A 12,878-nucleotide genomic window follows, 5' to 3' on the forward strand; every position below is an offset into this window, starting at 1 on the left:
TATTATTATTTTTTTTTTTTAAGGAATGACACATACAGAGACATAAAAGACACTTTGAGAGAATAATTAAAGATGTGTCAGGCCACTTGGATTGATTCGACAGTATCAAATTTCTAACTTATCTTTGTAAACAATCAAGAACTTTTGTTGGCCAGAAACTTATACAACAACATAAAACAGTCTGAAGTGATTAAAAACTCACAAACACCAAGTGGAGATACTGAGACCACCAGGTAAGTGATGAAGTTCCAAACCCACCCCATTAAATTATATATACACAAACTTAAAGTTAATATTTTAAGTATACTGTATGTTGTAAGTAATATCAATCCACTAGTGGTATACTATTTCAATACTGCTAGAGACTATAAGACTGCTAGAGGGCTCTTAATTTTAAAACGTCACTGTAGGTCGTAATACTCTGCATGTACAAACGACATATGGGCTCGTTTTTCAGAGGAAGACAGTCTCAAAAATTCAAAAACTCAATCATTTACAAAGTATTTAATTTGGACATAATCTTTCTTGAATGTACAGTAACTGACTTTCATATTCAATCCATGACGAACAGCTGAATTAAGTCAGATATATTAAAATGAATGATAATAGAAGCAAAAAAAAATTCACTCAGATCCTGACTTGCTCTATGCAAAAGGACAAGAGTGATTCAGCTAAAGATTTTACACAGCTTATAAATTCAAATTCTCATCTCTTCTTCAAATGCAACAGGAGATTACAACTGTTGTTTATGAGACTGTCACATAATAAAGCCATTGAATTGAGTCACTTATTGTAATTTAAAGTCACATGTAAATTAGAAAGCAACGCATTTTTTACTTGTTAACTATTAGGACAAACATTTTGATATCTTGGATTAGTGATAAGTCACCCTCTCTAAAAGGTTGGCATAAAATTATGTTTTTTTCCCTGTAATTTTTTGTTGGTTCAATTGTATTTTTCATTTTTTATATATCTATTTATATTGTGTTGTCATACTTGATTTATTTATTATTTATTGTTCCCCCTATGTCTCAGTGAAATGTGTTGAACTTAAAAATATTATTTAAAAAATTAAATATTTTGAGCAATGTTTTTTAAAGGTTTACTCGAAATATTGTTAGTAAATTATTAATATTTGTTTCTTTAATCTTTTTTACTTTTTTAAGGATCTGCTTGAAGATTGGGACAAAATGTTCCTAAAACATAAATTGTCCCAAATTGTATTTTTTTTAAAAACTGTAAATCCTGTGATTATGTGAATTGAAAGCTGTTTATGAGACGTCATGCGGCTGTCTTCAGTATCTCAGGATCTTCAGTTTTATTTTATTTTTTTTTTAGTTGCATTTGCCGGTTGACATGTACAGTGTCACGATTGATGGATTTCAAACAGTTTCTGATGAAACTTCACTGAAGCGCAGCTCACACAAAATGTATATGTTGTGAGAGATAGGCTATAGGCCTACTACATGTCAAAACGATTTTGTTTAGTTTTTCTCCGTCCTAACAAAATGTACACAACTGTTTTCAACATTGATAATAATAAATGCTTATTGATCAGCATATTAGAATGATTTCTGAAGCATTTGAAACATTTCTCAAATTATAACATCTTGTAGGCCTACTCTTAAAAATAAAGCTTTATGTTTAAGAGTGAAGCGCTCCTGTTGACAGAGAGATCATGCAAACCAGATTTGTATTTGATAATGACATTTAAGCGAGAAGACATGATCAGATGATCCGCACACATACTGAATCTGTACAAAAAAAAATCATTTTTGAATGTTTTTATTTCTTACTCTTTAAATGTATGCTCTGTAGAAGATACTCATTCTTTTAAGTTTGCTTTATTTTTTTATTCATCAATTCTTTGAAGACTGCAAGTAATGATGCTGAACTTTCAGCTTTTATCACAGGAATAAATTAGCCTACTATTTTACACAATATTCAAATAGAAAACATGTTATCTCAGATTCTCTAAACTGTTAAACATTGCTCTGTATTTTGTTAACTAGGCTAAATAAATAAAAACATTATGCTTTTGTGGGTCAATTTTAAAGGGATAGTTCATTCAAAAATAACAATTCTGTCGCACTCATTTCAAAGTTGTGTGACTCGGGGCACATATTGGTTAAACTGGTTCCCACTGTAGCCTACACACTAACGCACACGCCGAACTCACTCGCTCGTTTGTCTCTCTCTACCGGCCTTTCCCGAACTCACCGCATTAACCCTATAACTGCCGGTGCAAAATAAAAACAGCAATTTCACAACAATTATAGAGAGTCTGTGCGCTGCCACGCTATTAAAAGTTATTAATTCACTGAAGGATAGGTGTGAAATGCACGGCCCGCCACTGTTCAAAAGTAACAATTCTGTCGCACTCATGTTGTTTCAAAGTTGTGTGACTCGGGGCACCAATATCGGTTCAACTGGTTCCCAGTGTTCTTCAGAATATCTTCTTTTCTGTTCCACAAGTTTTTCTAAATATTACACAACACCCCAAAGTGAAACTCTGCTATTCATTCAGTCTCTTTGATGTGATCACATGGAATTACAATGACGTGATGTCATGGTATTTTGGCAGCATAAATAGTGGATCATAATCAATCTGTGAGACAAACTGCCTGATAATACAGTTTATTTCATCCAGCTTTGATCACCAGCACAATGACTGATGCAGCAATAAGACCTGGAGGATGGAGCACAGAGGGGCCTGCCAATGGAGAGGTGGAGAACATCTGCATTGAGGTAGGAGATAGAAAATCACTCATGTAGTAAATGTGTTTTTGTTAAAACACAGCCATCAAAATTTTTTGATGCTGTAAAATGTGTTATTTTTTTAAAGAACTGTTTTACTTTTCACTTAAAGCCACAAAACATTTCACTTGAGTTTTCTGATATCTGACTGATAGACGTACCTCCCGGGTCAAATAAACAAAATCTTTTTAAAATAATATTATAACAATAATATAGATGAATATAAAATGTGTATTTGTTTATTCAGGCAGGGAAGCAGGCTGGAGTCCATTTTGATGTTTGCATTCCTAAAACCTTTAAGCATCAGATTGTGGCAGGAACAAACTATCTGGTCAAGGTAAAGTAGTTTTGTATTGTTTCACAGAAATACTTTCGGCAAAATTTGTATGTTTCTAACATCAACATGCGAACTGTGGCTGACAGTGTGTCCTAAACGGATGTGATGTGTCCAGTCATTTTTCCGTCCTCTTTGAAAGATAAAATGTGTCACTGTATAAAGTTTCTCTGCATTTGTATAAGAGAAAACTTTTCTCAACTTTGTAGCGTTGCTGGACACTTAAATCTAGTTTGCTGAGTAAATATGTTTGCTGTGTCATGGAAAATGAATGTGTTTAGGTCGCTATCAATGTGAATAGAGTTTCACATGGAAGAGAGCACATATAAATCCATGTGGATCTCTCTCTCTCTCTCTCTCTCTCTCTCTCTCTCTCTCTCTCTCTCTCTCTCTCTCTCTCTCTCTCTCTCTATCTCTCTCTGTCTCTCTCTCTCTCTGTCTCTCTCTCTCTCTCTCTCTCTCTCTCTCTCTCTCTCTCTCTCTCTCTCAGGTGAAGGTCGGAGTAGAGAAGTACCTTCATGTGATGATATTTCAAGCTCTCCCCTGCGATGGAGGGAAACTTTCTGTGACTAGAGTCCAGTACCCTAAAACCAAAAGTGACCCTCTGGTCCCCTTCTGAACACTTCTAACCGCATGCAGAAAATAGTCTGTCTGATATAATAACAGACATACAATGAGCTGCCATACTGTATAGAGGAACTATTGAAAACTGTTTCATTCCTCAATAAACTCAATATTCAAACCCTCAGTGCCTGTGTCAGTGTGTTTATATGAACAACACCAAATTCACTTCACTTTACTACAATTGTTTTATGCTGAAATAATAATCACAAAACAGTTAAAAATTCTCATTCCAAATCTTTAAAAACAAAAAGTAAAGTAAAATACTGTAAAATGACATTCATTTTTCAAATTGTATGATTTAATTTGATTAAGGGAGTTTTTTTTCTTCTTTTTTACAGTAAATCAAAGTGATGTAATTTTAAACATTTCTCAATATACAGAGTGTAGCTCCAACCCTGATCAGTTCAGAAACCCTGGTTTAGAATCTGATGTTCTCCTCCTGAGGATCAGAAATTTATACATCTATTATAACTGTATTTTTGGTATTATAACCCCTGCTCTAAACCATCAGCCATTTCAACTGAAAGATGAAGGGTGTGATATCAATGTTGCCCAGTAGAGGGAGTCATAGGACAAGGAATCATTTATGCCTAATGTTATTAATTTGGTTTCTATCCCTTTTAATGAATATAAATGCATTTATTGGTCTAATTAATTTGTGTAACTATTGTTTACTGACAGTATAGTTTTATATAATTCATTTACATAAAAATGTGTGAAATGTGAATCGCTAATATTCGATGGTGGGAAAATATATCGTACACATTTTACGAGTTGCCCAATTCGTATGAATTCTTACGAATGACCTACCCCTGACCCCGCCCCTAAACCTACCCATCACGTGGGTTTAGACAAATCGTACAAATTCGTACGAGTGAGGTCGTGAGATAATAACCAAAAACATCATGATTTGTATAGACAAGGAGTCTCTAACCTTTTGTCATTTGAAAGATTTTCCTTCACCTGAATAACTGTTCTGTATTGTTGTTTGTCATGTAGTAAAGTGCTGGCTTTTTGTATCTTAACATCTGGGCCCGTATTCCTAAAGAATCTAAGAATCCTTTTAGAAAACTCTTAATTTAGCTTTAAAACTTTTACGTAGGAGTCTTAGCTTAAACCCCGAACTTTATGAAAGCTTATTTTTCGGAAGGTTCGAGCGGTGTCGTGTGTGTGTGTGTGTGTGTGTGAGAGAGAGAGAGAGAGAGAGAGAGAGAGAGAGAGAGAGAGAGAGAGAGAGAGAGAGAGAGAGAGAGAGAGAGAGAGAGAGAGAGAGAGAGAGAGAAATTAGAAGCAAGCAGAATACGGTTGTTTCTAAAGCACGCGCAGCGTCATCACGCATCTGTTTTTAAAAACTAAACTCAGACTCGATTCTGAAATTCTCTGAATCGATCCAGAATTGTTGGAGAGAGAATAAATAACACAATATCACATACATAAAAAATAAACTGTTATTTCCTGTATGCCAGATCTATGCGTAGCGTGCCAAGTTGATGCTTGATCTGCAGACTGCTTTTCTCTCGCGTGTCACGTGATCAGTGTAATCGCAGCTTTTGCGGTTACAAAATCGCATTTCATCATATCGCGATATTATCGCAAATGCAATTAATCGTTCAGCCCTATTTTAAATAATGGTTTTCTATTTTAATATAGGCCTACTTAAAAAATATAATTTATTTCTGATGCAAAGCTGAATTTTCAGCATCATTAGGCTAACCCTAACTTCAGTTTCACATGTTCCTTCAGAAATCATTCTAAAATGCTGATTTATTATCAATGTTGGAAACAGTTGTGGTGCGCAATGTTTTTTTGGAACCTGTGATACTTTTTTCAGGATTCATTGATAAATTAAAAGTTTAAAAGAATAGCATTTAATTAAAATAGAAATGATTTTATAAGTCTTTACTATCAATTTTCATCAATTTAACACATCCTTGCTGAATAAAAGAAAGAAAATTACTGACCCCAAACTTTTGAACAGTTTTAGCGTACAAGCAGAGCCGGATTAACGCAAAGGCAAACTAGGCACGTGCCTAGGGCCCGATTGGCGGGATGGGGCCCAGACAGAGGGACAAAAATAAAAAAATGTCCTATCTACAATTCATTTCAATATTTATTAATTAACTAAAAATAGTGACGATGTTTATCTTAACCATAGACTGTTACATTACGCCCATCAGGTGCTGCGAAGCAAAAGCCTAAATAGGCACGCAAAGAAGCACAGCTCGTAGGCTAATGCAGGTGTGTGCGTTGTCGTCATCTATTTTGGAGTGATTGCAATGTATTCTAAATATAAACTTGTACTGTAGATCAGCGTCATTTCTGGAAAAATCATTCACCGCTTTATTACGAGTTTAAAGCGTCATTAACGTGCCCAGACGCGACGCTTTGAATTTGCGCGTACAATGAATAACATCGCGTCGGGAGCTGACTAAAAACGCTACAAAAGTTAAAGTCAAGACGTTTGTATTCAAAGTTAAAAAGCCAACACACTACAACATTTTTAAATGTTTCAAATAAAGGATCTCATGGGTCTACTAAATTCTATTGATGATTAGATTATAGGCCTACCCTATCTGACATCAGCCTACTTACGCCAATAATATATCAGTTTAGAATTTTTTTTTCTAATCAGTAGCGATCGTGTCTTTCTCTTCCACTTGATTTGTGTATAGCATATTTAAGCTAGCAATGCAATGCATAATATCATATTACTTATATATTAATAATATGACAATATCTGCAGTCAATATTGATTAAATGGGAGGGGAAAATCCTGCCCATACCAGCTATGAAAAAAATGATAAAAGCACTGAAGTGGTATTCTGGAACTGTGAATAAATTGAATAAAACAGCAAAATAACAATAACATCTTCATTAAACAAAAAAGAGATTAGCTTAGATGAAGTTTGATTAATATGTACATACAGTAGCCTACTGGTAAAAAGTCTGAACCAATTACTATTTTTAATGTTTTTGAAAGAAGTTTTTTATTATGCTCTACAAGCCTGCATTTATTTGATCAAAAATACAAAAAAAAAACCAAAAAACAGGAATATTCAGCAAGGATGTGTTAAATATATAAAAAGTGATAGTGAAGACTTTTTTAAAACAACTTTTTAATAATAAAAAAAAATCCTGAAAAAAGTATCACAGATTATAAAATAAATATTAAGCACAATTTCTAACATTTGATAATAAATCAGAATATTATAAAGTTTTTTGAAGGATCACATGACACTAAATTCAGCTTTGCATCACAGAAATATATTTTAAAGTATAGTAAAATAGGAAAACCATTATTTTAAATTTTAATAATATTTCACTAGCCTATATATTATTTTTCTGTAATTTTGATCAAATAAATCCAGGCTTGATGAGCAGAAGAGACTTCTTTCAAAAACATTAAAAATAGTAATGTGTCCAAACTTATGTACTGTGTAAGTAAAAACATTTCAAATTAAATGTTGCATAAATTAAAAGGTTAGGAATCATATTTGTTTCAAGAGTTTTATATTGGGGGTGGGGGGCCTCCAACATGAATATTGCCTAGGGCCTCCAAATGTCTAGAACCGGCCCTGCGTACAAGTACGAATATTTATTGAACAAGTTCTCAAATTCACATCCACGTGCTTTAGCTACTCTTTTACTTTCATAGGCTGTAGCCTATACCGGGTGGTCGATAAGATTAAGTAAAGCGAAGATATGCTGTTTTTGGATATTGGTACAAAATATTTATTTGAGATAAATGCTGTTCTTTTTGAACTCTTAAACTCAACTTTTAAACTCAGAATCCTGAAAAAAAGTATCAAAGTTTATAAGTATATTAAAATAGAAAACCATTATTTTAGATTGTAGTAATATTTTACAACATTACTGTTTTTTAATAAAAAAAAATGCAGCTTTGATGAGCATAAGATACTTCTTTCTAAAACATTAAAAATAGTAATGTTTCCAAATTTGTGACCAGTATGTATATATATATATATATAGGGTGATATCAGCTAAATTTGGCCACTTTTTGGTAAATCGTTTGGGACAATAATACAATACCATATATGCCTTTTCCATGTGTTTTTATGATTAATAATGACTGTTTTTGATAATTTTGTGTTGAAATTATGTAATAAAATATAATTATTTAGGCCCTACATTTCTTGAAACATCAGCTGTGCCAACTTTTTTTGCATGAGCAGTTTCAGGTAAAATGGGCCAGTTGTTCAGGTAAAATGGGCCAGTCAAACTGCAAAGGGAAATAGTAGGCTAATTTATCCTCAATTTTAATTTTAAAACACAATTGCTTATACAGCCACATGACATTTAAACTGCATTAAACAAACATATTCATATGCGCCATTAAAAAAAAAACATTTTGGGTGCAAACCCACATATTCAAATGTGCAATTAAAAAAGTCAATTTTGGAACAGCATCAGTAAACTGATGTCAGTGGTGTGTGTGTGTGTGTGTGTGTGTGTGTGTGTGTGTGTGTGTGTGTGTGTGTGTGTGTACATGTGTGTGTATGTGTGTGTGAGGGTGTGCACACACACACACACACACACACACACACACACACACACACACACACACATGTCTGGTTCGCTAACTTTATATTCTGTCCCCTTACACTAATCCTACCCCTAAACCTGCCCATCACAGAAAACTTTATGCATTTTTACATTTTCAAAATTCAAAGTTTAATTGAGTGTCAGCGTCAGTTCTGGCAGGCCAAGTAGTCAAGATGCTGCTAACGCTATTGGCCAACACGGTCTCATCAGCGATCTGCTCAGCTGAGCTGCATCAGCGCATCAGCTGTTCATCTCCCCTCGCTGCTAATGATTACGCTCAAATCAGGGCGCCCTATTTAAACTGATTCAGTTCGCTCATAACTGCTTGCTGCTCGCTCTCTGCAACCCACCACCTCCCCAGCTCCTCCTTGTCGTGTATAACGTGGCATTTGCTATTCTGTCATCGTTGCTGCTCTGTTCATATGGGGGAATAGTTCTGCTCTCCCAGTGCTAAACTGTGAGCGTTCCCTAATGCTGCTGCTGTCCTCTGACTCTCTGCTATTTCATGGTGCTCATGAAAGGTCAGAGGACTCCCTGAACAGAGCCATACCGCCAAATTTCAATTATCAACTGAATTGCAATTTATTCAATACAATTTCCTAATCATTTCTATTGTCTTGTGTGTTCTTGACTTAAATGGACCTGACAGAAGTATATTTATTAAACCATTTCCCTCGTGGGGACTGCTGGCTGGTCCACACAATGTAGGTGATCTCAGGTTTTACTATCCTTGTGGGGACATTTGGTCCCCGCAATGTAATATAAACACAGGCAGACACACACACACACACACACACACACAGCTGAAACCATGTGGCCCATTTTACGTTAGTGGGTTAAGGTAAATTGGGCCACCAAGAAAAACATCATTTTTTCAAAAAATATGTTCATATACCAAACTAACAACATTATTTCTGATTGATGCCATCAAGACAGATATTATGCATATTTTTTTATGTGCATGTTTGTTTTTTTATAGATTTATCATCCTTATAATATTAAGTTAGATTTGGTATGCCAGGCTACTTACCATGCAGCTTTCTGGTGTAGTCTTGATTTGAATGATTCCCCCGCCCACCATATCAACCAAACTAATCAAATCACCTGTTACTTGTCAAGCACAGTTATGACAACAGTTTGAAATCATTTGCAGTCATTGGCTCTAAATTCCAGAGGAGCTGGGACCCCCAAACCTTAAATGGCCCATTTTACCTGATGGCCCATTTTACCTGATATCACCCTATATTCCAGAGGAGCTGGGACCCCCAAACCTTAAATGGCCCATTTTACCTGATATCACCCTATATTCCAGAGGAGCTGGGACCCCCAAACCTTAAATGGCCCATTTTACCTGATATCACCCTATATTCCAGAGGAGCTGGGACCCCCAAACCTTAAATGGCCCATTTTACCTGATATCACCCTATATTCCAGAGGAGCTGGGACCCCCAAACCTTAAATGGCCCATTTTACCTGATGGCCCATTTTACCTGATGGCCCATTTTACCTGATATCACCCTTTTTTACATTTGAGCCCCTGCCCTTGGGGAACTCTTTGCACGTCCCTGCTGCGCACAGATGAAAGAAACGTAATCCATTTGAAGATTTGAGTTCGTTGGGGGTTTGAAGTTGGGCTAACGTTGGACCCGGGTTGGGGTGAACATTACCCGATAAAAGAAGCAAGATGAGAACTAACCACGATCTCCTTGCTGGGCTTTCTGTCGTCGGATCTTTACAACAGCGTCGCATGGGCTGAGAATCTCCCGTTCCCGTGCGACCACAAGCAGCGTAGTCCACGCGGAGCATCTCCAGAGGAAAATAGCGATTCACGAGAAATGTCTCTCCAATAGCCGAAGCATCGGGCCATGCTCATTAAGCAATACCGGACTTAAGGACAATGTAAAACACAAAGGTATATTTTTGTTTTGCAAGGGGCAGAAGTCACATTTTGTTTTTCTACAAGAGACTCACTCTACTGAAGAAGATGCTGCTTTTTGGAAGATGCAGTGGGGAGAGACAATTTTATTTAGTCATGGCTCCAATCGATCAGCAGGTGTCGCCATTTTCCTTAACAATTGCCCTGGGAGGATTGTGACTTTTCAGTCTGATGCTCACGGTCATTGGCTTGCTGCTGTGGTTAATAGTGAAGATATTTTTCTTATTTTAGTTAATGTATGGTTATAATAGTACTGGGCAAAACAAGATTTTATTTTCTAAGATTGCAGATGTTGTCACACAGCTTAAATTAAAATTTCAAACAAATTTTGTACTAATTGGAGGTGATTTTAATCTAGCACCAGATGAATGGCCTGACAGATCTCCTTCTAGTTATACAAGTCACCATTTTAATAACATTATTCAGGAGTTTTGCCAGTCAAATTTCCTTATTGACATCTGGAGGTTGAAGCATTTGAATGATTCTCACTTTTCCTGGGTCAAACCAAATGGATCCTCAAAGTCACGGATAGATTTTTGGCTTATTACTGAGGAACATTCTGAGTTTGCCACTAACGTTTCCGCACCATTCCGCACCATTGACAGATCATTGCCTCATAATTTTGACACCAACAACAAAACATACCTTTAGAAAAGACTACTGGAAGTTTAATGCGGAACTTTTAAAGGATAAAGATTATTGTAGTCAAATAAGAAATTTGATTATTGAGATTCAAGATGACCTCACTTTAACTTCTAATGGAAAAAATGGGAGTATTTTAAGTTCAAAACAAGGGAAGTTTCAATTAGATTTGGCAAACAAAAAAACAAAGAACAGAAGCAAAAAGAGTTAAGTTTAATTCAAGAAATTAACACCTGTTGTAGTATACAGGTAATGACTCAAGATGATCTTGATAAATTACTCTATCTTCAAGCTAAATTAGATAATTTGTATGTAATGAAAGCACAAGGAGCTTTTGTACGGTCTCGTGCAAAATGGTTGGAGGAAGGAGAGAAGAATACAGCAAATTTTTGTCAGTTAGAAAAGAGGAGACAGAAAAGCAATGCTGTGAATAGTTTGATTGTTAACGAGAAGGTAATCACAGACCCCAAATTAATATCTGAGGAAGTTTACTCATTTTATAGTGATATTTATTCTTCTTCATATTCTGTCAAAAATGGTCCAGATTTTCTAGAAAAGATAAAAGATTTTATTCCACAGATTGATATTGAATTTAAAGAAAGTTGTGATGTAGACCTGAGATTGGAGGAAATCGATTCTGCTATTAAAAAATGCCTTTAGGTAAATCTCCTGGTCAGGATGGTCTGACTACAAATTTGTACAAATTTTTCTGGGAAGATTTAAAAGATTTGTTGTTTAAAGCTTTAAAGGACTGTTTTGATTCTAACTCTTTACTTCCAACTATGAAGCAGGGGTTGATCATTCTCATCCCAAAGTCAGGCAAAGACAAAAGAGTTATTGATAATCTGAGACCGATTACCCTACTCAATAGCCGCGTTTCCACTGTCAGGCCAGTGCGAGCCAGGGCTTTAAACGGGCCGTGCCGGGCTAATAGCCTCGGGCCAGTGCGAGCCAGGGCTTTAAACGGGCCGTGCCGGGCTAATAGCCTCGGGCCAGTAGCACCGGGCCTGCGTTTCCACTGTCGGGCCAGAAGCTCCGCAGCGCAAAATACGCCCGTAAAGCCCAATTTATACTTCTGCGTCGAACTTACGCCGTAGCTACGTCGTAGGCTGTGCGTAGCACGCGTACCCTTCGGCGTACCCTGACGTGCACCTCTCCAAAAATGTAACAACGCGTCAATTCTACGCGGACGCAAGCGCTGTGATTGGTCTGCTCAAACCGTTCCCTCGGGTTTCACATGCTCCCTCTGCGTGCGTCAACGCGGACAACGACGCAGAAGTATAAATTAAAACCAAAGCGTAGTCTATGGCGTAGAGGCTCCGGCGTCGGTCCGACGCAGAAGTATAAATCAGCCTTAACACGCCTCTCTGGAACAACGTCACATTAACCCATAATTTCACCAACAAATGGAAGTTTTATCAGAAAACTAATCACTGGAAACAGCGTGATCGCAAACATGATAATAAAAGCGACCGTTTGCTGGCATTTTTGTTGTTTGAATATTTAAAACCCAAGCATCGATGTTTTACCACAGGTTTACAATAAAAAGTGATACATTGATCACAATGAATTAATTTATGTCAAAATTGCACATATAAGTCACACAGAAATAATAACCGTTAGGTCTATTTCACAAAAGAAAGGGGACATACTTCTTCAGTCGCGTCTGTTTCTGTTTATTTGGTAGTTACAGGACATATCACATTTAGAAAGAATGATAATTTCTACAAATATGCCACCAAAAATACGACCTGAGGAGCTTTAGCACTCTCTCGACTCCCAGTAGGCTACAAATATTTTCAGTCAGAGAAACAGAGGAAGCTCCCGAAAAAAAAGTTGCTTTATTTTATGATAGTCCCATAAAAAGACGAGACGTAGGCTACTGACAGATAAAATAAAAATCATGATTGTGATAGCCTTTATGATTGGTCTGATTTCTTCAAGCGTTCACCATGTTTTTTTTTTACTATGCGTAGGCCTATCTTCAAGCGTAGCCTATATGTTTACTATAATCCTAAAAAG

General features: G+C 36.3%; 1 long non-coding RNA gene across 1 annotated transcript; it reads left to right on the forward strand.

The window, feature by feature from the left end:
• Positions 1–2,639: 2,639 nt before the first annotated feature.
• On the forward strand, positions 2,640–3,839 carry LOC143748554 (uncharacterized). Its single transcript, XR_013206821.1, has 3 exons — positions 2,640–2,748; positions 3,005–3,094; positions 3,582–3,839. It is a non-coding gene; the product is annotated as an uncharacterized LOC143748554 (long non-coding RNA).
• Positions 3,840–12,878: the final 9,039 nt, after the last annotated feature.

This window comes from Siphateles boraxobius, unplaced genomic scaffold (genome assembly GCF_051911475.1).
Source record: "Siphateles boraxobius isolate OS27281-9 unplaced genomic scaffold, OSU_SipBor_1 24, whole genome shotgun sequence".
Lineage (NCBI taxonomy): Eukaryota > Metazoa > Chordata > Actinopteri > Cypriniformes > Leuciscidae > Siphateles > Siphateles boraxobius.